We start from the raw sequence: 26,970 nt of genomic DNA on the forward strand, positions 1-26,970 counted from the left end.
TAAAAACATTGTTTAAGAAATCAACAAGGAAACAATTTATAAAATTACAATTTACAAATTACTGGATCTTTCCAATTTTTGAACAAATTAAATTTATGACAGATTATTTCACCTTTCTGGATGGTATGGATAGACTGGCACCTTGAGTTTACTTGGAGATATATATATATATATTTTTCTTTTCTTTTTTTTAAATGAAAGTTTATTGGGGTGACAATGGTTAATAAAGTTACATAGGTGTCAAATGTATCATTCTGTATTACATCATCTATAAATCCCATTGTGTGTTCACCACCCAGAGTCAGATCTCCTTCCATCACCATATATTGGATCCCATTTACCCTCATCGTATATATTTTTTGGGAAATGCTTTAGGTGACCAAGAGTCTGGTATGAGCCTAATATCAGGTTGACAAGGATGTTATGACCTCTAGGTTTTCTACATATTCTTTAAGGGCTAATCTGTGCATTAAATAACACTGACAATGTTTTATTACAACTCCTTCTAAACAACATTGCAAATGTTAATTCATCAGCCCCCACAATACCCTTTTGGAATAACATCAAAATAATATTAATAGCACTTTAGCCTTATATAATCCTTTTTATCTGAAAATTCCTGAAGGCATCATAAACATTACTATCATACACATTAACAACATGCACAAAAGTCCTAATGATGCTAGCTAGGTCTCAAATAGAAAAGATGCTTAACCTCACTTTATAGATGCCAAGATTTAGTCACAAATTGACTAGGAAAATTGCCTCAGACTACAGAAGAAGTCACCAGCAGAGCCAGCAGTAGAAATCAATGCTTTTTTATTCTTATGTCCCCATTCCAGACACTGTACTTTTTCCTACAGAAGCAAGAGGCATTCGATCTTTACTCTTGAATGTAACATTGCACATTCATGAAACTGTCTAGAACTCTCCACCTTGCCTACATCAGTTATCCCCAGTATCAGGAACTGCTTGGAGGTTCACTTCGGATGTCTGTTTTAGGTATAGATACAAATATTGTAATGGCTGACTTTTCATGTTCCCCATCATACCTGCCCATACGAGATTTTGTAAATGCTTTCACTTTAACAAGATTAGGGATGGTTTGCTTCTCTTTCACCACACCTACTCTTGGCACCTTTACTGAATTCGAAACTTGCTAAAGCAACTGACACACACAAAAATCCAAAACATTAGATGATGTCACTAAAATAAGAACTTTTTCTTACAAACTGTTGGTAAATATTTACCTTAAACTTGACTGGTGTTAAATCCAACTTGCACCAAGTGTCTAATCTCTCTTAGAACAGATAAAAATCTACTCAAAGCCAAGTAACTAGTTTGTTCTCCAGTTACAGATTTTGACGACTTTTAGTATTTCTCCCTTCGAGTTACTTTCATGAAATAATATGGAGCTTTTCAGCTTTATTTTTGAAGGAAGGTGATGCTTTTCTTTTCTTTCATATTTGTCTGAAAGCACCTTCGCCAGCCAGCTAGCATCTGTGATGATGTGAGCTTTTCTACAGACTCTCCCAAACAAGGTGAAAAAAAATCATTAGTAGTCCAGATTTCAATCTTCTGCACAGCTCAGGTAACAATAAATGAGTAATTTGCCGCCCTGTGCTTTGGCAAGCTGATGCCTAATGATTACCCAGGGACAGCATAATGGTACCATAGTGATTACACGATGTTTTTCTAACCACTTTCAAGGCCTTTGCTTTCAGACCTGCCCTAATGAAAAGAAAGCTCTGAAATTGGGCCAGGTCTTTATTAAAAATGTTCTGACAGGCTCTGCTTAGATAAAATGTATTCACTTCTCAGATTTGAACCTTCTTCAGAGGATTTGGAAGGCACGGGTCCCAGGGTAGATATGATTGCCGGAACACTTTCATAATGATGAAATGAGGTGTTGGTTAATTCTGTAAGCCATTGGAAAGATTTATTTAAAGATGATATGATGCTAACCCATCTCTAGACAGTGAACTGGCTCAGGGAGAAGGGTACAAGATAAGGAGACAGAAAATCATAAAAATCTGATCTTTGTTTATGTTACTGAATACTGTGTGATGTTACAAAAGTTAATTAATATTTCTGAGTCTGAGTTTTTTGGCAACCCTAAGGGGTAAGCACAGCTGTCAATCATCTGTTTTACAGTTAGAGGAGATTGACAGATGATAATGATAAATAGGAATACAGGTAGATTTACTATTGACAGGAACCACTGTCTGTACATGCACCTGTGGCTATGCCTAGTGCTTTTTAAATTTTTATGTGTAAGAAAACATGCTGGTAGCACTTAATTGGCCTCCAGTCCGTCCTGCACGCTGCTGCTGGAACTAGCTTTCTGAAGCTCAGTATTGTGCAGCGTCACGACTGTAATACTCACCAATGCCCAGTATGTATCAGAGGATGGTTTACTTGAGAATCACCTGGAAATTTAAAAAATGCAGATGATTTCTGTCCCCGCTCTGATTCAATGTATTGTATGGAGTGGGGGGCATAGGTACACAGATCACAAATCTATATTTTTTAATAAATCTTCCTCAGCCTATCTGGGTAGGTCAGGTTTGGAAACCACTGACTATAGTATTACATCCCAAGCTCTTTGGACAACTAAAGATCCTTTACTGGAGGAAGCTAGGAAACTATTTGTAAGGGTCCAGGTGGAGACAGAGGAATACAGAGATGCAAAAACACAGGGGACAAAGCAGGTAAAAGGAGGTCTGCATGTTACCTGGGATTTTGGATTAGGTAGTAGGGGAATGAAAACCAAAACGGGGGATGTAAAATGAGGTACAGAAGTATCTGAGACATGAAATAGAAGGTGAAAGTGTAGGAACAGTGATGCGTTTAATGTGCACTGAGTTTGGGGTACAAACAAAGAAGCAGTTGGCGATAATTTGTAGCCAGTTGGAATTACAGATCCGGAGCTAAAGGAAAAGTTCCGAGGAAGAGATATTGCTTTGAAAGTCAGCAGTCACGGGTATGGATAAGACGGCCCAAGGAACGTAGATGAGAATTGAACCTTGAGGAACTTCAACATTGAGGTCAGTCAGGGGATGGGGAGCAAAGGAAGAGATGAGTAAATACAAGTGGTCACCGAGTTAGAAGAGAGGTGTCTTGGAAGTGTGGGTGAGTGGATGGGGAGTGGAGCCAACAATGTCCCATGTTCTAGAGGGTTCAAGGAGGATCAGAACTGAAAGGCCTGTAGTAGATTTGACGAAAGCCAATTTACTGATGTCTGTTGGCAGACATATTGCTGCAATACACTAGGAGTGAATGGGGCTGGAGGATATATAAATTCTAAAATACTCTTTAAAGCAGCTTGGTTGTGAGGGGAAGAAAAAAGATGTAATAGTAGTTAAAGGGCCAAAGGTGGATTTTTAAGGTAAAAGATACTTGAGCATATTTATATGCTAAGGGGAAAAGAACAACTGAGAGGAGGAGATTGAGGATAAAGGGGAAAAGAGAAAATTGATGGAATACGTTGTCAAGGAGATGAGAGATGAAGGGGTTCAGAGCACAAGTATACATTTGATCGTGGAAAGCAAGAGAAATGTCCCCTCCTTTGAGGTGTAAGGTACAATGGCAGTATAGATAGAATTTATATCTCAGGTGCTGTGTTAAGAATGACTAGGGAAAGATTAAGTAGCACCTTGAGGAAAGCAGCGAAATTTGTGGCAGCTTCTCTGCTAATTGAGAGAGTAAGGTTTTAAGATTCTAGGATATTAATAATCCACTTACAGTTAAAGACTGAAAATATAGCAACACAAATCTCATTGTCTGTTGGGTTTTTCTTCTGTAGTTCTCAGTAAACACAGTAGCTTTAGAGTTGTTTTTTTTTGTTTTGTTTTTTTTTTTTTTTTTTTTTTTTTTTTTTTTTTTTAGGGAGGCTATGGCAGAACAATAAATTAGAACTAAAAGGATGGTGAGAAGGTGGGAAGTTGGAAATGATGATTCTGAACACAGACTGGAAATGTAAGCCATACCAAGGTAGAACAGAGGTGAATTCCTTGGAGTTTAGGATTTAAAGGAATTGAGAAGTGAGAAGTGAGTTGGTGTGGTCTAAGGCCTAAAATTAAAGCTCAATATTATGTGCAGCTTTACTACCTGGTAAATTAGAAATGGCCTCAAATGGCCTCATCACAAGCTCCCCTCCCATTCTGTTCTCAGAGGTAAGATCCCCTAGCCAAGCAATCCTTCTTATCACAGGGACCAGCTGCAGTTCCTGCTTATCCCTGAGCAGTGAGGGTTAGTTCCCTGCCATCCCATAGAATTATTCAAACAAGCCAATCATTTCCTCCCATGGGCACCCACCCTCTTCATCATATAAAGCCTGCCTTGACTACTATTCCTTGTTTACTCTGTTCCCAAGTGCCAGCCCACGTGGCCCTGCATGATATGTGGTGTCTTCCTCTCCTGAGGTGAGTGTCATTTGTATCATGTGAGCTTTGGGTGTCACATGTCTGGCCATCCTCATAACTCCAGGGCTGGCATCCTTCCTTCACCAACAGGGTGAGTAGGAGGTGATTAAAACAGCTGAGTGTGGTGTTCACCTGGACGTTGCTATTGCCCAGTATGTCAGGACTTGAGTAAGAGGGAAATTAAGTCACAGACCAAAGTTTTAATAAATGCTGGGAAGCAGTTTTGAAGAGGGCAGAGCCTTAAAGAGAAGAGCAGAAAGAGCCAGACTACCCAGATAACATGAGCCATGTGCCAACTGGGGGTCTGTGATTGTCAGAAACTGCTGACCTTCCTTATCCTGAAGCTGAGACACGTGGGAGAGTTTTAGGAGATCGGGAAAAGAGGACCCATGGCTCGAGACAAATCTATGCCAGATGTTATACAGGACACTAGTCCTGATACTTCATTTAATTCTTCCCCAAACCAAATATGATAGGTATTATTGTCTTTTTTTTTTTTTTTTCAGAGGTGGGAGCCGAGGTGCATAGACATAGGAAATCTGTCCAGGTTTTCAGAGACAAAGGCTGGCCTGGAACACTCATCTCCTACGTCCTACTACTGTTCTGCTGGGACTCCTACAATTACTATCACTGAACATTTTATTTTGAGATTCTGTTATGTTCAAAACTCTATTTGAGACACCAAGGATACACGACATCAGTGAAGACAAGAGCTCCTTGCTCTCAAAGAGCCTACAATCTGATGGGAGATATTGTCAGTCATTCCTCCAGGAGAAGCAGTGACTTATGCTAAAATAGTTTTTAAAAATTGGTAAAATGTGAGGTCTGTCTTTACTGCACACTGGATGATAAATTATTTTTCAATCTAGTGTAACCCTTTTGTCAAACATGAGAAGAGGGATCACTTTTACCAGTGAATATAGAAGCATCTATATTTAGTCACCCTTTTGTTTTTGGATCTTGCATGAGCCCATACAACTTAAAGCTGTGTGTGTTTCTCGTGTAAGCAGCCTAGCTACAGGCATTGTTTGTGGTTCTTTAAAAGCCTTATGATTTTTTATTATCCCTTTGTGACAGTTTTCTCGGAGTTATGCAAATGGTATGCCAAGTGTAGTAGACTGAAATTTCTTCCATTTTATCTCTGTCCAAATAGAAGTTGCCTCATCTGCATATAACAGTTCCCTTTGCAACTCAGTTGTAGTAGAAAATTGGAAGTCGTTTGTATTTGCATTTCCTGGGGATGCAGACAAGAGTAGATGCCAATAATGGATGTTATAATTTGCTGCCTTCTCTTTGCTGCCTATAAATCTTTGAATATTTTTTCTACAATAGCAAGTAAAGAGATTCAGCAAGTATAATGGGGAGAGAGGAGATGTAAATCTCAGCAGTGGTGGTGGATTCCAGCTATGAATATTTCAGAAACAAGACACTCTCTTTAAATGAAACACTAATGGTTTTTAAGATGCTGATAGGCCTGATGTGCTTTTGATTTCATTTAATAGCCCAAAGCTCCTGACTGCACAACACAGATCCTGGTTGGTAGATTGTAAAGAAAATCTTTTATCCTCTTCTAATTTTGAATGCTGGCTTTATTGTGGTGTCATTTCTTGATTACCTACACACTACACCAGCAATACAAGGGTATGCACAAGTTAAAATTTAAATAATTTATATTTGGTTTAAAAATGATATTCAGATAACAAAATTCTCTGTCTCCTTCTCTTCCTCTCTCCTCCCTCCTGCCTCCACCCTCCATGGCCCCCACACACAAGCATGAAAACATGCATACTCACCCTGACTTACCCCCAAATACCTAACCGTCAGCCTTTTTTTCTCTGAACGCTTTTTCAGTAGGTTGTAACTCAACTGAGTGATGGTGATTATCTGAACGTTGATATGAAAGAGAACATTTTTACTCAAATATGAAGATTCCGAAATGTACTGCTATTCATCAAATGTCAGGTCTTTTTCTCACCTCTTACATCTTGCAAATAATAAATTAGGATAATCCAAAGTTACTCAAGCTCCTGTTTTTCTTAACTCACTCTGGCCATTTTTCTCCCTATCTTACATTAGATGTAAATTTTATATACTACTTTGTTTCAGAAATTCTGGAGCCCATAGCAAGACTACCTTGTTTACACAATTTTGTTTTTATCATCTGCCAAAGTATACAGCCTTTCTATAAGGTGTCTATTATTACTCTAGTGAGATGTTTAAATACCTTAATTAGTGCAAATGTTGTAAACTAACCCCAGTATACCTCATTAACTAGCTATAGTCAGTAATACTACTGCCAGAGAGAATTGGCAGGCTATTAAGCTTAAAGAAAATAATCCAAAAAAGAAAGAAAAGAAACTAAATCAAAATTAACACTTAGTAGATGAGCTTACACTGAGTTCAGAACAATGCTGAAATCAGTCATATTTGATGTGACACAAGGCACAAATCTCCCCCAAATTTTGTGCCTTGTGTCACAAGGCACAAATCTCCCCCAAATTTTGAACTCAATGAGCTTGTTACCCCAATTACTCTTCATTCTCTACCATGGCTACCTCGTTCTCGGCCTGATTATCTCATTTCTATTCTTTACAAGCCAAGTGTCATCTTCAGGACAAAATCTTTTCTAATTCCTTAGCGAAGAGTTTCTCATTCCTCCTATAGCAGAGCTGCTGGTGCCCAGCCCAGATTCGTTTTCACAAGGCAGCATACCCAGCCCGCAGCTGCTACCAGTGTTGGCTGCTACCGGCTCTCATACAGTGGTGCACTGAAATGTTCTCTGTCTTGGGAGGTGGCTGATATGGGGAGACAGAGGTCGCCCTCTTGCCTCAAGGTGGGATGCCCTAGTGTGCCATTCATGCCTTAGGGTTCATAACAGGATGGCTGAGGCTAGACTGCTGCTATGTCTCTGCCTGACTGCATCCCCTGCCCTCTTCTGTTTTCCTTACTAACATGAGGCTTCTGCTGAGAGAACTCCCTCATTCGTCTCTAAGAATGGAGACTGGAGTCAGATCATTCATCCGCCAGATAGCAACAGAGACTCCATTACTGTTGATTGGTAGAGTATTGATCATACCCTGACCTGCTGTCGTAATACAAGTATGAAGAATTTCACCTCTGGTGATCTTGGATGAGATGTAGGTGGGTGTAGCTTGTGTAATATTCCTGATGCTTAAGAGTTTCAGGATAAATAATAACTATAAGCATTGTGGTATTTGGTTGCTGTGACTACGTGCCATTAAGAGAGAAATTAATGCCTTAAAGATAGAAAATGATAGGTGTAGATTCAATCTCCAATTTAAAATAAACCATGTTTCCTTGGCTGCAATTTAGAGCCACTTCTCTTGTTGCCAAAGTGCAGACAGAGGTGACAACCAGACATAAGACTTGACTGTAAGAGTGTCATAAATTCACAGAAACCTGAATTCTTAGCCTGTTACACCAGTCAGAGCCCTGGTAGGGATGGGCCCAATAGAATGGGCTCCATCTCAATGGGGGTCTTCTGGCTACTACCATGGCTGACTGACCTGTCAGACGCAAAGACCGGCACTGAGTCCCCAATATGGTCCTATCCCCCAGACTAACCAGTCACTTGGTGACAAGTTGATTAAATTGGACCCCTTCCACCCTGGGAAGAGAAGTCATTTCATCCGATTGTGATTAATTTGTATTCTGGATATAAGTGTGCATTTCCCGTTCACAGTGCCTCAGCCAGCACCACATTTCAAGGGTCTGATTCACCAGCATGAAATCCTGTAGAATATTGCTCTGAATCACGACCTGCTTTCTGGCAAATGAGGTGCATTGCTCCTACAGTACACGACCCCATTCTGGAGCTGCCAGCTTGACAGAGCATTAGAATGACCTCTTGAGGGTGTAGCTGAAGCTTAATGTTGGCCCTCGGTGAGGATATGGTGCTGTGTGCTACCAGGTGGAGGGATCTGGTCATCAAGGCGTGGAAGTGGGAGTCGCCACACTCCCATAACTGACTGTGACCCCCTGGGAGAACGTTTGCTTCCCTACCGCACATATTTAGGCTCTGAGTATCTAGAGGTCTCCATCAGGGGGAATGCTCTCTAAATTTTCCACTGAAATTAAAGCTGCAGCTGCTGCTGGTCATTGTGGGCTCCTTGTACCAACAGATCAGCAGAAAAAAAGGGAAATTAACCATCGGGTGGGGGCGGCTGAACTCCGATAACCAAGAGGAAGTAAGACTTGTTGCATAGTGGGGGCGAGAAGAATATTTTGGCACATGACTGACCCCCATGAGGTATTCTTGTGCTTCGTTTTAATAGTAAATGAATAAATGGTAGTTGGGTAAATACTCGTATAGCAACCATGACCTAGTACAATCAAGGTAACCAGGGACTCAAGTCTGTCAGGGATGAAACCTGGGTTACCTTACCATGCAAGCCACCTGGATCAACCAAAGTACTAGCCAAGGCCAAGAGGAATCTCAAATGTGTGGGTAGAGCAGGAAGGATGAGTACTAATGCAGTGAGGAATGCAGTTTATCTCAAAAACCCTCCTCATAGAAGTTTCTCCAAGGAAATCTGACCAGAATCCTGGAGAAGTTGTGCTCTGATGATGTAAACTCCATATTTTTGGATATTTCCACATATTTATTGGATATGTGTGAGAAGCAGGTAGGTCTGAGCAGCGTAAAGGGGGGAATGTGGTAGACACAGGTCCTATTTACTAAGCTAGTGCACCCATGCCCAGCAGCTATGAGTGTATGACAGCTCACTTTGATATTTCGGAGAACTGTCCCTGGTCAACAGAAGCCTCCTCATTTGGAAATGCCCAGTAACTTACACACTCTCCCCAGGGCCAGCCTGGAGGCTGTGACTTATTGGTACAAGGTCTGGACCTTTATCTCAAGATGGGACAGCTTTAAATTCCATTCATCACTGAGAGCTTCTTAAAGAACCGGACTGAAGCTGAACTTCTTCTGAACTTACCTCTTGCCTAGCTTCTTGCTTCCCTCACTATATTTTAGGTTCCACTTGAACAAGAATCAATACATCACTTGAACAAGAACCCAGCTATTAGGCTGCTTTTAAGAAACCCACCTTTAAAAAAAAAAAAAAAAAAAAGAAACCCACCTTTAGAAATTCTCTTTTGTGTTCTCATAGTTCCTTCTTTTCCTTTGTGTCAGATACCTCTTATCATATCATGTAATACTTTGCATTTGTCTTCATCACTATCTGTGAGCTCCAGGAGAATTTGCTTCTGGGCCTCTACTACTTAAAACAATTCCTGACACAAACTACATAAAAACATATTACCTGAACTGAACAAAGAACTGAACAAATGAGTAAACAGTAATTGTTGTGAAGTTTGCCAATTCTGGGCTAGACTATGCTTTGATTCTTTTCATTTAATTAGAAAAAAAATTCACGATACTTACTATGACTGGTCAATGGTTTCAGTGCATGTAATTCTCAATCAAATGTAATTTTCAAGTAATAGTAGATATTTCTCTTCTTTGTTTTAATCTCCTGAAGGTGGCAAAATCCAATTGATCAAATTGTGCTGGTCTCAGGAGCTACTGTTGACCCCTCTGTGACAAGAGGAGTGCACCATACATGAGTGTAGGTAGGAGTATGTATAGGAGTATATTGCATATTCCTGCAGCATAGAGGAAACCATGGAAGGTAAAATAAAATTGTGTTTTACAATTTATTCTTATTTTAATATCCCAGTAAGCTTTTTCCCTTAGCGAAATCTGATTAGACTTTTATTTTTTTTTGCTTTATTTAGGAAACTGTGGTTGCTACCACTTGCAAAATAGTTTCAGCACGCATATCAAAATCAGCAAACAGTTCTAAACAGAGTTGCAATTTTTCTTCATTTTTCCTGTGTGCAAATTTATAGATGTTTTATTGGAAAAATCTCAGAGACTTTGGTTAGCAAAACTTACTGCGTGGCGTATTTCCCATTTGCCCCTCAGGTTCACTCATTTTCCTACCGTTCTCTGTGCCCTAGGAATCTGACCTCTGTGGACTACATCAATGACAGAATTTTCTTTTTTTTAATTATTAACAAGGCTAAATATTTTTCCACATATTTATTGGATATGTGTATTTTCTTGATAATCTATTAATAATTTTATTCTATAGGAATTATCTTTTGAAAGTGATTTATGAGTTAATTTCATTTTAATTTTAAGATTATTAATCCATTGCCTTACATATATAACATTATCTCTAGTTTTCTGTTTATCTTTCAATCTTTTCAAACTGTACATGAATTGTGTTTTTATATTCTTTAATGGTTTCTGTGTTTTATATTTGATTTACAATGTCTTATCCATGAAGAATTATAAGCCAAATAATTGGAGGATCCCTAATAATATCTACCTGCTCTGGTAGTTTCTGTTGTTTTTCTTTTTTTTTTTTTTTTTTAATTAAATTTATTGAGGTGACAATTGTTAGTAAAATTACATAGATTTCAGGTGTACAATTCTGTATTACATCATCTATAAATCCCATTGTGTGTTCATCACCCAGAGTCAGTTCTCCTTCCATCACCATATATTCGATCCCCCTTACCCTCATCTCCCACCCCCCACCCCCCACCCCCCTTACCCTCTGGCAACCACTAAACCATTATCTGTGTCTATGAGTTTCTGTTTCTCATTTGTTTGTCTTGTTCTTTTGTTGCTTTTGGTTTATATACCACATATCAGTGAAATCACATGGTTCTCTGCTTTTTCTGTCTGACTTATTTCGCTCAGCATTACACTCTCAAGATCCATCCATGTTGTCACAAATGTTCCTATATCATCTTTTCTTACTGCCGAATAGTATTCCATTGTGTATATATACCACAACTTCTTCATCCATTCATCTATCGAAGGACATTTTGGTTGTTTCCATGTCTTGGCCACCGTAAACAAAGCTGCAATGAACATTGGAGCACACGTGTCTTTATCTCTAAATGTTTTCAGATTTTTTGGGTAGATACCCAGGAGAGGGATTGCTGGGTCATATGGCAATTCTATTCGTAATTTTTTGAGGAACCTCCACACCGCCTTCCATAATGGCTGCGCCAGTCTGCATTCCCACCAACAGTGTATGAGGGTTCCTTTTTCTCCACAGCCTCTCCAACATTTGTTACTATTTGTCTTGTTGATGATCGCCATTCTGACTGGGGTGAGGTGATATCTCATTGTGGTTTTGATTTGCATTTCTCTGATGATTAGTGATGTTGAGCATTTTTTCATATGTCTATTTGCCATTTGTGTGTCCTCTTTGGAGAAATGTCTCTTCAAGTCCTCTGCCCATTTTTCAATTGGGTTGTTTGTTTTTTTGTTGTTGAGTTGCATGAGTTCCTTGTATATTCTGGATACTAGCCCCTTATCGGAGGCACTGTTTGCAAAAATCTTCTCCCATTCAGTTGGTGGCCTCTTTATTTTGTCAATGGTTTCTTTTGCTGTGCAGAAGCTTTGAAGTTTCATATAGTCCCATTCGTTTATTTTAGCTTTTACTTCCATTGCCTTTGGAGTCAAATTCATAAAATGCTCTTTGAACCCAAGATCCATAAGTTTAGTACCTATGTTTTCTTCTATGCAGTTTATTGTGTCAGGTCTTATGCTTAAGTCTTGGATCCATTTTGAATTAACTTTGGTACATGGTGACAAATAGCAGTCCAGTTTCATTCTTTTGCACGTGGCTATCCAATTTTCCCAGCACCATTTATTGAAGAGGCTGTCTTTGCTCCATTGTATGTTTTTAGCTTCTTTGTCAAAAATTATCTGTCCATATTTATGTGGTTTTATTTCTGGGTTCTCAATTCTATTCCATTGGTCTATGTGTCTGTTTTTCTGCCAATACCATGCTGTTTTGATTATTGTGGCCCTGTAGTACAAGCCAAAGTCAGGATGTGTGATACCTCCATTATAGTTCTTTTTTCTTAAGATTGCTTTGGCTATTCGGGGTCTTCTGTGGTTCCAAACAAATCTGATGATTTTTTGTTCTATTTCTTTAAAATATGCCATTGGGATTTTGATGGGGATTGCATTGAATCTGTATATTGCTTTGGGTAATATGGCCATTTTAACTATGTTGATTCTTCCAATCCATGAGCACGGAATGTCTTTCCATTTCTTTGTGTCTTCTTCAATTTCTTTCAAAAAAGTCTTATAGTTTTCAGCATATAGGTCTTTCACATCCTTGGTTAAGTTTATTCCTAGGTATTTTATTCTTTTTGTTGCAATTGCAAAAGGAATTGTTTTTTGTATTTCTTTTTCTGAGATTTCATTGTTGGTATATAGGAAGGCAATGGACTTTTGTGTGTTGATTTTGTAGCCAGCGATCTGTTGTTTTTCGGTTTTATAAAAAACAGCTTCTAGCTTGGACACCAGAGGACTGAAGAACATCAGATTTCCTTAATTTGTCTATTGTAGAATAGATCATATTTATTGATTTTTAAAAAAAAAAAATTTCCCTCCATTTTATTTGGAGCTACCTAGCTGCAGAACTTCCCAGTTTTGTGAAAGCTGGAGGCAAGTGCACCCAGAGAGTAACTCAAGCATTTCATCCCCCGATCCAAGGATTTCTAGCAGCTTTACAGATCAGTTGATAAATGGGCCAGAGTAACACACCCAAACGTGGGATATGTTGTTTCCAAAATTCAGACAGTCCCACTAGCATTTTTTTCTGGTTGTGGGAAAGACCAGATGCAAAAACTTGTCCTTCATCTTAGAAGGCATAGCTTAACATGCCCTACAGTACCAGACCCCTAGAAATTTCAGGTGTCCCTGAATTTCAGGGGTCCCTGAGTGAGGTAGAAGGTCCCTGAATTTTTGTCAAATTGATTTTGTACCCTCTGACACACAAATGTCTTAGCTGTTAGTCTAGAGTCATTGTTACTTCCGGCTCACTGGGTCCAGTCAGCATAATGTCATCAGTACAATGGACCGACATGATCTCTTGTGGAAAGGAAAGGCAGTCAAGATCCCTGCAAACTAAATTATGACATAGTACTGGAGCGTTATATACCCCTGAGGTAGGGTAGTGAAGTTGTATTGCTGGGCTTATCAGCTAAAAGTAAATGGCTTCTAGTGGTCTTTATTGATAGGTATGCAGAAAAAAGCATTTGCCAAATCAATAGCTGCATAGCATGTACTAGGGGCTGTATTAATTTGCTGGAACAATGAAATCCCACCTGGTATAGCAGCTGCAATTGGAGTAACTACCTGGTTAAACTTACGATAATTCACTGTCATTGTGTAGGATCCATCTGTCTTCACAGACCAAATAGGTAGGTTAAATGGGGGTGTGGTGGGAATCGCCACCTCAGCATCTTTGAAATCCTTGATGATGGATCCATTCACTGCAGTCCCTCCAGGAATGCAGTATTGCTTTTGGTTTATTACTATTTTCTAGGTAGAAGCAGTTCTAGTGGTTTCCACTTGGCCCTTCCCACCACAATAACCCTCATTCCGCAAATCAGGGAACTAATGTGGGAATTGTGCCAGCTGCTGAGCATGCTTATTCCAATTACACATTCCAGGACTGGAGAAATAACCACGGGATGGATTTCAGGCCCCACTGGCCCCACTGAGAGTCACACCTGAGCGAAAACTCCATTGATCAACTGACTTCCACAAACCTCTACTTTACCTGGTGGACCCCAGTGACGTTTTGGGTCTCTTGGGATCAGTGTCAGTTCAGAGCCTATATTCAGTAGTCCCTTAAAAGTCTGATTATTTCCTTTTCTGCAATGCGCAGTTACCCTGATAAAAGACCATAGGTCTTTTGGAGAAAGCTGGGATAAAGATTAATAGTAGAAATTTCTGGCAGTGTGCCAGGGTCTTTCTTCAAGAGATTCTTCCTCAAGAGAGCTTCCCTTGCATTTAAAGTGTTCTGGGTCTGCACAGTGGCTTGAGTCTGGCAAGTGATTGAGGGGTTGTAACTCCGTTTTTACAGTTCAAGTTAGAGACTTTTATTCACTTAACATAGAATTTTTCTGCTTATACAGATCAAATAAGAATTTAGGAGGCTTTCTATCTATTTCACTTCTAGGAATATTATGATCAGAATGCTGTAGGTCTGCGTGGGTCAGACTATTCTAATTGTTGCTTTGATTCTACTGTCCATTACCGTAATCAAATTCACCTTTCTTTTGTCAGTTGAGCGCCACCTCTTTGTCCCTGCCACCCTGGGATATAATTACTCCCGTTGCATTTAGGTTTCCTAATTCAGTGACTGCATAGCCCAATGTAAGGTTGATCTACAGAGACAAGGAATCACAGAGCTCTTCAAGGATGCTGGGGCTTCCCTCACAAATTTATCCCTCATAGTTTTGGAGAAAGGTGTGTTTTCTGGACTCTCGCAGGGTGGGTGAGTAGGTCTTAAATGACAAATCTGCTCTAACATTTCAAGTTCCCTAAGCCTTTGAATTCCTTCCTCTATATTAAATCAGGGTGGGTCCAGCCTTTCCAACTTTCTCATTGTAGACCACCTTTTGGTGCATGTTTTAGCCAACCAAACAAGCAATTAGAGTTTCTAACTCCCAAAGATGCAATATTAAAAGCAGGACCTCTGCTCCGTTAGTTCATGTCAATGAATTTGGCCTGATCCAACTTTATATTCCTGACACCATTATCCCACATCCTTATTATCCATATGTTCTCCAAATTTCCGTATAAATTAGTCAATTCAAGTAGTTTTAAATTTTTTTGAAGTATATTGCATGAGTCATACTCTGTACCTCAACCTTAGGGTCCTACTGGGACTTGAGTCTGGTTATAAGTCTAGAAGCAAAGAGAGGGTGAGTAAGGTTGGGTCCCAAGGAGAATCAGCATTGACTTGCATGGCAAGTGCCTCAGGAGAGGCTGTTATAGTTTCATTAGGCAATTCAGGGTTAATCCCCTCAAATGGGGATGGAGAGGATGCTTCCACTGGAGTTGGAGAGGCCTCTTCCATTAGAGGCAGAGAGGCTGCTTCCTTTGGTAAAGATGATTCATCAGAATTTAGGGGCTCAGTATTCCCAGTTTCATCAAAGTCTTCTCACACATCCCCGTTGCACCTTTCAGAATCTCATTCCTTCCCAATCAATGCCCTCACTTTAATAGTAGGTACTCTATAAGGCTGGGAGTTCAACTTGCTTTGTAATTGAGACAGTTGCAGGTTGAGATTCTGCATTTGATTTTCAGCAATCTCAGCCCTGAAGCTATAGGAGATTTGTGTGTTCTTAGCACACATAGAAACTTTTAGGTAAATTATGTGGCTCTTGAACTGGGAATTTGAATCCCTGAGCTCATCCTTTCTTTCCTCACTTTGTCCAGCAATATTAGAAGCAACTAATCGATCTCCTTGTACTTGTTATTTTGATAAAAGGGTTAAAATGTATTATATACAAGTCACTCAGGTCCTTGCTTCTTATAAGTGGTTGTTTAGGAGTCTCCAGCAATGATATTATGTTTATGTTTATTTGAGATCATACCATAGACTCAATGCTCTTTTTACTACTGGAAGTAGAGTAATTAGCACCTTTAATCATATTAAAAAGACAATTCCACAATCCCCAGAACCAATTCAGAAAACTCATAATTCTGTTCCTCTAGAACCACTCTCTGTACCCAAATCTGTTTTAGTCGGGGTTCCCAGGAGAAACAGAACCAAAAGCATAGAGATAGAGATGGGGAGGGGGAAGAGGAGGGAGAGGAAGAGAAAGAGAGAGAGAGATTATTGAGATTGAGAGAGAGGTTTATTATAAGGAATTGGCTCACACAATTATGAAGGTTGGTAAATCTCAGATCTATAGGATGAATCAGCAAGCTGGAGACTCAAGAGAACCAGAAGTTTAGTTTCAGTTAGAGTCTGAAGATCTGAAGACCTAAGAACTGATGCTGTCATTTCTAGTTCAAAGGCCAGTAAGCCTGAGATCCAGGAGATGGTGATGTTTCAATATGAGTTTAAAGGCAGAAAAAAAGCCAACATTCCAGTACTTAGGCTGTCAAGAAGAATTCTCTTATTTATTGGACGGGTCAGCCTTGTTGTTCCCATTCAGGCATTCAATCGATTGAATGAGGCCCATTCACTTGAGGGAGGACAATCTGCTTCACTCATCCATTGACTTACAAGTTAAACTCATCCAGAAACACCCTCACAGAAACATACAGAACAGTGTTGAACAAATATCTGGGCTCCCTGTGGTCCAGTCAAATTAACACATAATCAACACACCAGACTTTCCCAAGAAGAGGGCTTAGAACTTTAATACCAAATATTACCACTCCAATTTATGTTATTTCTGTTGGCTATTTAAGTCTCAACTTGTTATTTTTTCTCCTTCTCAAATTAATCATTATTATCCTTGTTGTTTAATGCAGGACAATTTTTTTTTTTTTTTTTAGAATTATCTGTTTTTTACCAATTTATTTGTTCTCCTTGTCTTCCTTCATCTCAATCCTTCTTTACTGATTCAATATCCTTTTTCAAATCCCTTCAGTAGAGGGATTTCCAGTCAAGATGACAGAGTAGGTAAACACTGTGCTTGCTTCCTCTCACAACCACATCAAAATTACAACTAAACTACGCAACAACTGTCATTGAGTAGTGCCTGAAATCTAGTTAAACCAAAGCCCTATAACTAAGGATATACGGAAGAAACCACCTCGAGACTGGTAGCAGAGGCAGAGACTCAACATGGGCTGGCCCAACACGCATGTGTGATCTCCAAAAATCAGGAGGGGACTTCTGGGTGGGACCAAAGTGAGGCGGTGGTGCAGGGCTGGCAGCTCCGGCGGCAACCATGGCATGCAAGGGCCTCACAGTGCCCCTGATACTGAGGCCTGTGTTCTGGGGCATCGTCAGCTTCCTGGTGTACTGGTTCGTCCCTAAGGGTCCCTTCTGGTGAGTTATAACCATTATGGTCACCTGTTCAGTTTGCTGCTCTTTTGGATGATTGCAATTCTGGCTCAACTCAACCCTTTCTTTGGACCACAGTTGAACAATGAAACCATCTGGCCTTGAGGAAGAAGACCTTCTCTTCAGTGCTCAGTCATTGAGGTCATGAAGAGAATTCCTCTAGATGCAAAATCACCTCCAAACCCAGACCACCTTCCTTGACTCACCTGTTTCGGCCATAATCTGCCTTAAATATCCATACCACATTTGAACACCTTTTTTACGGTTTGATGAAATACGTGCCTCCTTAATCTACACTGTGCTGATGCTTTAAAACGTTTATGCGCTCTTCTGAGGTGGAAGGTGCTAGGGAACAAAGCAGTTAACTGGAACCAGATGTAAAGAAAATGAACATCCTTAAAGCAAACACACAAGTGTCTTTAATTCTTTTAAAACAATGGATTTATTCTATATGATGCTTTTGCAACTAGCTAGCATTTTATAATAACGAATTTTGGAGATCTGTACATATCAGCATACATAGCTCTGTCTAATCTGTTTTAAAATTGCTGCAAAGTATTATATACATTTTTGACAGTATTGTATTACTTTCTTAAACTTTTGGTCCTATATTTATTTATTTTAATCAGTCATAATGTACTTATCTTTTAGTGTGTTTTCATCTTATTAGCTAAAGCTCCTGCGGTGTTAGTCTGCTGTTTCCTCATTCTGTGGATGCAACTTTTTGGTATTGACTTTTTTCCCTACCTAGATCCCAGGCAGCTCAACAAGGTTCCTCTCATTTCACTTTGCCAGTAGATGGATTTTTCCCCTTCCTACCTTTTCCATGAGGGCATAATGCCTTATGACTCTGCTTTATACTTATATGTGTCGGTGAGTGAGGGGAGGGTTTGCCAGTCCAACTCTCCAACGCAAGCATTCCTTGTTTTTAGATCCATAAGTTTCATTAAACTCCTTTGAATAACAAGGCTGATTAATATCCCCTACTCTCTCAAGCTACCAAAAGGTCAGCCTTAAATTAGTGTTCTAGTTTTCAATTTTCTTCTTGCTTTTAGGCCATGAGGATTTTACAACTTCTTTGTGAGTTTGGCTATGTACTTCAAACAATATTTGTTATGCTGTTATCCTACACTTAGAGGTGTTTGCAGTTGAAGGTTTTCAGGGTCTCTAATAATCTGTAATATTGCCAGACATAGAAGATCTACTGTTGTTTTACTGATTCTTAGACATATCTAGGTGCGACTTGTCTTTGTAATTCTCTCCCTAACTTTGGATACCTTTGTCTTCATGTGTTCTCTTTGATAGTAAAGGGGGGCTAATTTAAGTCTGAAACTTTGACATGGGGAGTGATCCCCGTATTTGAATTTCAAAGTGAAAATGCCTAATGTACAATGCCAAGGACATATCTGGCAAATCTCTTTATTCTTCCTCATCTACCTTCACTTCTCTCACATGACAGTAGTTCAAGGGCATTCCTGTTTCAATTTCAAATCCAATATATATTTTACAATTGCAATTGAGACAGTGCAATGTACAGAAATAGTAGTGACTACAGTGAAAGAACCTGAATTATAGTTTAAGCTCTATTATTGACCTAAATTATATGACCTTGAATTAAATTATTCCACCTCTTAATACCACTGTTAATTTGTATGAAACCTTCAAGCTCTGCTTAAGATTATATAATTCAAGACCTTGTTACTTCTAAGAGTTTCTTCTACCCACCAAAAGAACAGAACGATTAAAAGCTGTAAGGTTTTATATTTTTAAGTTTCTTAAATCATAATTTTAAAAATCATTCATAAAAAATGAATTAAAGGGTTGGCTCTTGGTTTCTTCCCCCCCCCCATAAATCAAGAAAAAGCAGTCATTAGATACATTGTATTAACATTATTCAGAGCAAAAAAATAAATGGACATGATTTGAATAGGACAAGTCTAGCACCTGGGCAGGTAGCTGTCTAGGTTACACGAGGGGCTGGAGCTAACTGTTTTGACCCAGAGCATAGTTGAAGGAATTAAATATTAAAAAGCATGTAAGTAAATAACTAATTGGTGTTTCCTTCTTTGAAGTAATTCACCGTTTCAGCTATAGTCTCTGTGTATCCTGTCTTCTCCCACGTTTACTCTTACACCTATTCACACAATCTACTTACGCCCGGAAATAAACAGCACTACAGAAGGTCTCAGAATACTGACTGCCCTCTCTCCTAAGAGCTACTTGCACTAGTTAGGAGTTACATGTATATATTTCGATGGCCAAGCACTCCTTTCAGTAAAAATGCTGGAAAGGACATGTGCAGGTCTTTTTGTTCATAGCCTTTTGAAAGTAATTTGAACATTTCATAGGTGAATCAGTCTTTCCGTTTTTGCCTACTCAAATTTATATGGATTCATTCTGTACTTTCACCAGTAATTAATGAGATTATTTTTATATTTAATTTTCTTTTGCAGCAAAAGACCTCAAAACCTGTGATATAATGTCCTCAAATTACACTGACAGCATTCTCTAGACTCACTCTCGGAAGACTTTGAGTTGGTAGTAGGGAAATGTACCTCCCATAGACTTCCAGTAGATGGCAGGTACAGTACTTCAAACTTCTTATAACATGAAAAAATCCAACAGCTCAATACGTAGATATAGATTGTTACTGTGTTTTAAATTTCAAGAGCAATAAAAAAAAGGGAATAAAACTTTTGTTTATGGATCTAGTATCACATTACCATATAAGTACCTTCTTGTTTTTGTCTTCTACTAAAAATACAAATGCAACAAATGAAAATATGTCTTTATCAGGGAATGCCTGCAATTCCAGATTGCAAATTAAGCATTTAAATGTTGAATAATATAATCACCATGTTATAGATGTTAATTAAAGTGCTTAGTGAACAAAGATAAATTTAGCAATTTTTAAACATAAATTTTGGAGGATGAGTAACTATTGTTTTATAGCAATTATAGTTTAATAGGCTTCCATTTATATTTTATTTATTCAATTTTTTACACATTCATAGATGGCAGAAGTACAAATATAGATAAATACATACATATGTACATACATACATACATACATGTATACATATAAAGATTTCTCAATCCATTCCTTTGTGTTTTAATATTTAATTCTATAGTGTTTCCTTCAACTCACTGTAGAAGAATTTCTACAGTGAATTTGGAAGGAAATTCCTCTCTGTGACCTATGGTAAGAAGCAAAGAGTAAATCTTAGGCTAGCCCTTTCTAGATGAAAAATGACACTCAGTCAGACTATACATCACATGATTAGTAAGACAGATACTTGTTTTGAGATAGGTGACTGTGAAAGCTACAAAATATTCCCTTACACATTCATCTACACACTTTTATTACAAATATGTCCAGGTGTAACACATCTAAGAACTTTCGGACATATTTTTCATTCACTGAATAAAATACTTTCAAAAGGATTTAAAAATAATTTTAACTTCAATGCATATATTGAATTACATCTAAAGTTATCATTTTTGTGTTATACAGAAGATGTTCAATGTGACTCGTTTGAATGAAATTCAGCCCAAAATTATTGCTATGTGACTTCAGGCTATTTACTTGGTTTTCCCAACTTTAATACCCTACATTTTACTTATTTTGTTTATTTTCTGTCCTATCCCTTAGATTGCAAGCTAAATTTTTAAATTTCTTTTATGGTTTTATTCATTAGTGAATCCATAACATTTAGAACAATTTCTGGTGCTTGGTGGATGCTTAGTACATGAGTGCTGACTATGTGAATGAATGGATTTACTTTATACAGTAAGGTTGCATGATAAAAGAAAATAATAAACAGTAGTCATGCAGTACATTTTGGATTGGTTCAATCCCCCTTTTCTCTCCCTCCTATCTACTCTGGCATACTAGAAACCTTGGTGTCATCTTTGACTATTTTATTTTCCTTTATCACGTGGGATTAGATAATCATTTTCAAAATCTTGGCTCCTCAAAGTGTTGTCCATCGATGAGCAACACAGGCAGTATTACCTTGGAGATTGTTAGAAAGTCAGAATCCTGGGCCTCAGCCAGACTACTGAGTAAGAATTTGCATTTTAAGACAATTTTCAGACAATTTATGCACACAGTAAAGTTTGAGAAGCATTGATTTAAGTCACTGTATTTCTCCTTCCATGTATCCTAGATTTGTTTACCTGTCTCTAATCGCCGTGAGAGAGAAAATACCTTCTAAGTTAGTCCACTTGCCTCTAAACTATACAGCATACCACAACCACATGCAACTTTTTAAACAAAGATTTGGTCACGTTAGGCTTCTGCTTATGGATCGACAACTCCCCCTTTTACCTAGTTTCAGAAAGTCCCAATAATTCTTCATTCTGGAATTCAAGGTAGAGTCCATCATCTGACTCTACCCTCCCAACCCGGAATTCCTTCACCACTCAAATCCTTTTCCTTTCTGCCTGGCCTGCTAATTTGCACATACCTGCTTCACTCTTTTCTCTTCCTCTCTGCACATTAGCTGTCTCTGGTTCTCTGCTTCTCTGGTGCACGTGGCACACTCACCAGTAGGCTCTGTCTTTGAGCCTATATATTTCAGGATTCAGAGAAATGGAATCAGGCTCCTCTTACCCCGATCTCAACTTCCTGGTTAGTCCCACTGTGACCTATCCAGTCAACCAGTGACAGAAAGGAAAATCACTGTTGCCCGGGCTTTGATGTTTTTGTGATAAACAGTTAATAGTGGGGAGAAGGGAATCATAACTTAGGAAATTATTTTCAAGTGTGTAAAATAGAATCTTTGCCATGTCTATTTAGGTAAAAAGAGAACGAACCTTTTTTACCCCCAGCAAATACAAAAAGTATAATTAATTCAACAGTCTAGCTTACTCTTTCCTCAAAATCTTCAATTATAGCTTTTCTTCAATCATCCGATCAATAAGATAGATGTTTCATTCTCTACTTCATCATGGCCACAACAAAAGAGATTTTCAGGAGTTGTCTTACAACTCTGGTTTTATTTAGGGAAGGCTGCATTTTTTTTTTTTTTTTTAAAGCTCTGTAGGAATGAAAATCCTTTCAGGTCGTTAAGAATCTATCATACAATTGCAAAAGCCCTCCATACACACTTCTGCTACTGGAAGAAATAGTTTGGTTCGTGAAAAATGCTGCAGGAGGATTTTTATAATGACTAGAACTTTGAAATAAGTAAATTCTGTTCTTTCTGACTCTTACACACACACACACACACTGAGATCATTGAATCCATGTGAAAAAAAACACAATAGCAGCAAACCCTAAAATGCGGAGTTCCCCATTAATTAAAAAATATAGCTATGATTTGAAACTGTGGTCAAAAGAAAGAATATTTTGGGATGATGAAAATGTACTAAAATCAAATGTTTAACAACTCTGTAAACAAACCCAAAACAAACAAACAAACTGACATGTATTCTTTAAATGGGTGAACTTTGTGGTATGAAATTATATCTCAATAAGACTGTTAAAAAAAAGAAATTAACAGGATTAAAAAACCAGGTTTGAAGAAACCTGAAAAGTACAAGATGCAATGTTGTTTGGATCAATATTTGGACACTAAAATGCCACTTAGTATGTGCAACTCATCATTTTCATAATGTTATGGGATTATAAGAAAGACTTTTGAGTTGTTTTTAGTTTATTGACTATTTGAATCAGGTGAATTATTAAATAAAGGACAGTGATATTGGAAAATTATAGCTATGCCGTTGTAATGGACGGTATAATTGAAATAATTCATTTGTACCAAATGACGAGTAGTTCTCATTAAGCAGAAATGTGAGTGTGGCCAACTCCAAGGTTGAGGAGCAGGAGGGCCTTACCCTTTAGATATTCACTTAAAGGTCACATATCAGGGAACACTGAGTTAATTGTAAAAACAAGCTCTCAAAGAAGCACCGGGTATAGCTATTTTTGTGTATAAATCATCTGGAATGACCAGTGACCTTGAATTTAGTTGATCGATTTTTCAATTCTTCATTTCACGTTTCACTCAGTCTCAGCTTAGTTTCTGCAATCAGTGCTCATAGATTAAGCTTAAAAAGACCTTAACATTGGCACTTGCTTAATGCTTCAGTGAAGCTCTTTCAAGACTGGTTACACTGGGTCTCTCTGTGCATCATTAAACAAATCATATAACCTCTAATTCCAGTGTAGGCAAATCAAAAAACTTACAAAAAAAATGTAAAGTTAAAAAAATATCACTCACTGTCCTGCAAAATGCCTTCGAGGCATTGTCTGGCATATAGTTGTGCCTTGTTCTCATGCCATGTTCTTCAGCTCTGTAAAACTGATTTTCTGTTTTCTCTTTGCTCATTAGATATGATCCTGGGTTTGATGATTTCCTGTGCCTTCTGATAGCATAGCCCTTAATTGTTACCCACTGCTGCTTTCTCAACAGTTTCCTCTACATTTTTCTTCCTTCCTCCACCACTTAGTAGGGCAAGCTATATTTACTTGTACGCCACAGCCTACATTTCTTATATGTCTACTTTATCAATAATTTCTATGGCTCATGCCATCTGTCTTTATTTGTTCCTTCAATGGCCAACTCTCTATTCCCACTGACTACAAGAGCAAAATTCCTTCTGTGATCAGGGGAAAATGCAATGCCTGTAAAAATTTATGCAAATACTATATTTATTGAGGTTTTTATTGTAGCTTTATTTTTAATTGTTCCAAACTAGAACAAAAACAAAGAACCCCACAAAGCAGATAAATAAATTGTGTTATATTCATATAATGGAATACTATACTGTAATGAAAAAAGTATATGACTTTCAAATACAAGATCGCTAAACTGAAAGATATATTAAATGAAAGAATGATTACATTTATGTGAAGGTTTATAAGAGGCAAAACTAGTCTATGACGATAACAGTAAAATAAGTGTACTCTTTTTCCATAGGGTGAGAATGGTGAACAGACATGAGGGAAGTTTCTGGGTTACTGTTGATATCCTATGTCTTGATCTGGGTGGTGATTTTATGGGTGTATTCACTTTGTAAAACTCATTGAGGTATAGTCTTAATATTTGTCACTTTGTGCTATATATTTTTTCCTTTTTCCTTTTTACTGTTATTTCATACAAATAGTAATATTATTTTATATCCATCAAGATGATATAAACCACATCAGAGCTGTGGTTTCAAATAGATTTATAGTATTGAATTTCTTATCTTTTTATCTTCTTACCCTCTTCACTCATTTCTCCTATTCCCTGACCCCTGCCTCTGGCAACCACCAGTCTGTTTTCTGTATGTATGAGCTTTATTTGTTTATTACTATTTATTTTAGATTCATGGAAGAAAAACCCTAAGGTATTTGTCTTACTGTGTGTTTAGGCCAGTGCTTGGGATACAAAAGTAATTGCATAATTCCTCTCCTCAAGAAGCTCACAGTTTAATTGGAGGAGACAGATACAGTCAGATAATACGAAAATATGTGCAAACCATATGGGAGCTCAAAAACGGAGAAATAGCCTCGCTACTAGAGTATCTAATATCCTAGAGTAGGGGTGAGAGTAAAGGTCAGGAGAGATATTTTGAAGGTTCTAATGCCTGAGTTAAGCCTTTCCGCCTAACATTTTATTATGAAAATTTTCAAAAGATAGTAAAAATTTTAGCAAAGTTGAAAGAAATAGTCTACCATTATAATTTCACTATATTTTATCCCATTTATCCATCTGTACATCTATTTGTCAATTCATGTTATTTTTGATAAGTCTCAAAGTAAATCTCATCACAATGTTTTTCCTAAATGTTTCAGCATGCATAGTATTAACTAGAGTTCAACGTTTGTGTCCAATGTTTTTCTTTTAATGGTAAAATGTGTATACTATAAAAACACAAACTGAAACATTTTATGAGTTTTGACAAATGCTGAGTTTTGACAATTGTGAAACAAAATTCCTATCAAGATATAAACATTATCATGACTTCAGAAAGATGCCTTGTGTCACTTCCATCAATCCCCCACCTATATTTACCAACCCCAGAGGCAACCACTATTACAATTTTTCTCCATCAAAGATTAGTTGTGCCTGTTCAGGAAGTTTGTGCAAATGAAATCATACAGTATGTTCTCTTTTATGAAGGATAAATTGTATCTTAAAAGATGAAAAAATGCAAGTGAGGGAACTCTGTGAGGAAGGACAGGGAAAGTTTAGTTACATTGTACCATTTTGGTTGATTTCATAGACTCTAGACTCTGCTTTCCTGTAAAATCCCAACTTTGACCCCTACCCAGCTATGACAAATCAGTCAGAATCTTTTGAATTGTGGTTTTTAATTTTTCTCTCACCTGACCCACACAAACTTGTTGTGACTAGACTTCTGATGTGACAATCGGTAATCATATTGTTTTAGTGTAACTCTTTTAAAATGTCAGTTAATTGTAGGTATTGATGCTGTATCCCAGAGTAGAAGTTCCAAGTTCATCTTGGTTTAACCATTAACCAGTAACAATACTTACTCTCTCATCATGACTCCTGGCTCTCAATTCCATGATTTTCTATAGCCTCCCATACCTTTAGGTATGAAAGCACAACTAAATACTCCTTGCCTTTATGCACTGCTGGAAAAAAAAAAAAAGTATAAAATCTCAAACAATGGGGAAGTTACCACACGAGAATCTTCCTTAATTAGCTAAGAATGCAGCATTCCTTGCTGTCCAAAGCAACTGATCAGACATTTTATCCTTTGAATAAGCAAGTGCTAAAGAAAGTCATAAAACACTACTTCCAAGAATTGTGCCAGAATCAAAATAACTGTTGCCCCAAATTTGGCATAAATGGTTACTGTAGTACAAATATATAACATTATTCTAAGTAGTAGTAAAACAATTTTTAACTCAATGTTGTGAATTTTAAAGGTAAATTTGGGGGCACAAAAATCACATAGATGCAGTTTTTTAGGCAATCTCTTTTATTTATCCCCATTATCATTGTTTGAAAATGCATTTTCTGTCCTTAGTGAACATTTTAATAATGGCCATAATATTTAACAGTTTTCAGAAGCATGATAGCCAGGTAATTTGGGAGAGTTCTCCTTTTTCATTCAGGAACCTATTCTAGGCCTCCAATATGAGGGCAAGGTTCCCTTCATCCTCTGACTGCCCGTCTTTTACAATACAACCCAGCAGCCAAGGTTGCCCTAGACAGATCTATTCTATCACTGTGAAGAGGAACATGCCAAAGTCTGCAGGAATCACTGTAAGGATAACAATCTTCAAAGAAATCTAGCTGTATTTCTGCTGTTACTAGCTGTGTGACCTTGGATAACCAATATATTTCTTTGGGCCTGTGGCTTCTTGCTTTTAAAATGAAGAACATTGTAGTTCTACCATAACTAAAAATGTCACTTAGATAAGGTACATAAAAGCAAAATTTATTTTTAAATGTACTTCTAATATCCTTGTTTCATATAGGTCCTCTGGACACACAAGTTCACATCATTTTGTGTTCCTGGGTTTGTGGGAGATTTATTGTGTACTGATCACAAGGGCATTTTCCAGAGGCCTTGAGATTGTAAGGGTTAGAGTTTCCATTGATAAGATTTTTTAAAAATTCAATTATATATTACTTGATTCCACATTGTGTGCTTTATATAGTTTCTACAGAATTTAGTCTGTATATACTAGGTGA

The sequence above is a fragment of the Rhinolophus sinicus genome, chromosome 3 (genome assembly GCF_057876585.1).
Source record: "Rhinolophus sinicus isolate RSI-liver-muscle chromosome 3, RSI-T2T, whole genome shotgun sequence".
NCBI lineage: Eukaryota > Metazoa > Chordata > Mammalia > Chiroptera > Rhinolophidae > Rhinolophus > Rhinolophus sinicus.